The following is a 2,572-nucleotide window of genomic DNA, read 5'->3' on the forward strand; positions in this document are numbered from 1 at the left end:
TGTTATTAATTCAGGGATTTCTTTTTTCATTTCCAATCTGAGTTCCTCTGTACCTTTCTGCAGCTGTTTCTTTATTTCAGAAGCCATTGATTCATTGCCTTCAACTGTTGGATTCCCAGTTTGTTCTATGTTAGTGTCCTCTGCACTTCTTATGGATGGGCTTGGGTTCTGAGATTGCATTTTGTTCCTTCTCGTTGTCATTTTGTGTAGCACTATCTTCTGACCTTTGTTGTAGATCTTTGTTGCAGTTTTAACCTTAGCACCTACTGAAGTTCAGGTGCAGATCTACAAAGTTTGGATTTATCTAGCTGTGTCTGGCTTGGGTCTGACTGCTGTGCTCAGCTCCTTTCTGCTGCTGCCCTGGGGGTGAACATGTTGTGCCTCTCTGGCAAGATGTTCTTCTCCTGGACTAGCTGGGTGTTTCTGTCCCCTACACTCTCTGCAGGGATTGCAGCTGAAGAATTTCACCCCAGGCCTGTATGCCAGGCCTGAGCTGAGTCTGGAGGGGACAAGGTGGAGTAGAGGGTAGAGGCAGCTCTCCCACACATTCACTGGGCTTGGGCTAGGACTGGATCTGGGGGTTCCCAGAATGGGGCAGAAATTCCTACTCTGTGGGCGCGGCGTGGGCGGTACTACGGAGTGATGACGGGTGTCCCAAGAGGGTAAAAGAGGGTTTCACTGACACTGCACCTGGACCGGGACCAGTAGGTCATGCCAGCACAGGGTACCTGGAAGCTCTCCCACACACTCACCAAGCCTGAGCTAAGACTGGACCTGGGGGTTCCTGGAATACAGCAGAAATTCCTACTGGGCAGGCGGGGTAGGAGAGGTGCTGCAGAGTGGTCGAGGGTGTCCCAAGCGGGAGGAAGAGTGTCTCACCCATGCTCACCTGGGCTGGGACCAGTAGGTCCCGCTGGCACAGGTTAGCCAGAAGCTCTCCCACACACTCACCGGGCCTGGGCTAGGACTGGGTCTGGGGGTTCCCAGAACATGGCAGAAATTCCTACTGGGCAGGTGGTTAGGGGAGGTGCTGCAGAGTGGTGGGGGGCATTTCAAGGGGGTGGAAGAGAGTCTCACCCACGCTGTGCCTGAGCTGGGACGAGTAGGTCCCACCGGCACAGGGTCCAAGTGCTTATTCTACTGAGCCATCTCCCTGGCTCCTTCTTCTAGGAATTTTGATAGAGGGAAACCATAAGGTGAATGAATTCTAGGAACAAGAGAGGTCAAGAGAATAGAAAGAAAACTTCTATCTGAGAGGGACAGAAGGGGGCCTGGAAAGTTGTTTGTTGACCAACCCAGCTTCTCAAGGGTGTTTACTGAGGAAAGCCACAAGGTGAGGCGGGCTCAAGGTGGAACAGAACTATGACCAATCAATAAGATTACAAGTATAGTTGCTTAGGTAATATTGATCCGCTGGCAAATCGTAGGGTGAGTATGAGGTGGGGCAAACCTATGGTCAACCAATGAATAAATAATAAATATACTTGCGTGGGTAATATTGATTAAATGGGGATCGAGTGGGGAAACAAGTCACAGCAAGCACACATGGGCAGAAAGGATTTTCCTAAAAGGGGCAGGTTAAGGAGGTTTGAGACTGCACCTCAATGTGACTGACATCCTCTTACAATATCAATCGCTGTTATGCATCCCTAGGGGAGGGATCTGGGTGAGCAGTTCTTTTTCTTAAAGCCTGGCCTGCAGTGTTTGTGCCTCCAGCCACAGTGGTCTTCTGCATTGACCTGTTGAGGGCCCAGCCCTGTCTGACTGCCCACAATATTCCTACCCAACGTAGCACACATATGGCCTCACATTACACTGAAAGAAGGTGGTCACTCCATGCAAACTCTCCCCTCCATGTCACCAATGTGGCAGGGACTGTTTCCACTGCACTCTTCCTTCTCCTTTCTGTCCCCCTCATTTCTGGGGCACAGGGCTTCTGCTCCTGTCCAAGGTGGCATCTCCTTGCATCCCCTATGCAGTCCCTGTCCCCTTTGCTCACTGCTCAAACTCTCCTACTTTCTCCCTCTGTGCTGCATCCCCCCTTCACAAGCCACTCCAGTGACCTCTCATCTTGCACTCCCCCCAGGATGCCTTCCAACTACCACAGCATCCTCAGCTTCACAGCAGGATTTGTGGGGGTCAGGGCTGTCAGTACTCACCCTTCTCCACAATTCTCTTGTCAGCCCTTTCTAAGCTGAGCAATGCCCTCACGCAATTTAAACTGCCCCTCCAGAGATTTCTTTTTTAGAAAAATACCAACTGAATTAACCTTATTTTGTAGGGAACATAGAAAACGTGCAAATATTGATATTGTGTTTTTAAAAAAAAAACCTGTATATTATTCAAATTTTAAAAATCAGCCAGTGTGACACTAAAAATGTATGACCAGAGTGAGATTTCACAGAGATTTCTTGTTTTCCCTGAGGGCCGGCTCTGCTCCATCTGGCAAGGCATCTTGTCTTCAGGGTGCTCTGGCTCCTCAGGATTAACAGGCTTAACTCCCTGAGTCAGCCCAGGACATTAGACTTGAACCCGTTCAGTGTCACAAGACACTCCATGTTAAAAAAAAAAA

The 2,572-nt window shown here is 49.6% G+C and overlaps 1 protein-coding gene across 1 annotated transcript in view; it reads left to right on the forward strand.

The window, feature by feature from the left end:
• The window catches only part of Lyz (lysozyme), an 8,315-nt gene that overhangs the window by 1,679 nt on the left and 4,064 nt on the right, over positions 1-2,572 (forward strand). The gene's annotated exons all lie outside the window — the stretch shown is intronic.

Source organism: Octodon degus, unplaced genomic scaffold, assembly GCF_000260255.1.
Source record: "Octodon degus isolate 3935 unplaced genomic scaffold, OctDeg1.0 scaffold00047, whole genome shotgun sequence".
Taxonomy (NCBI): domain Eukaryota; kingdom Metazoa; phylum Chordata; class Mammalia; order Rodentia; family Octodontidae; genus Octodon; species Octodon degus.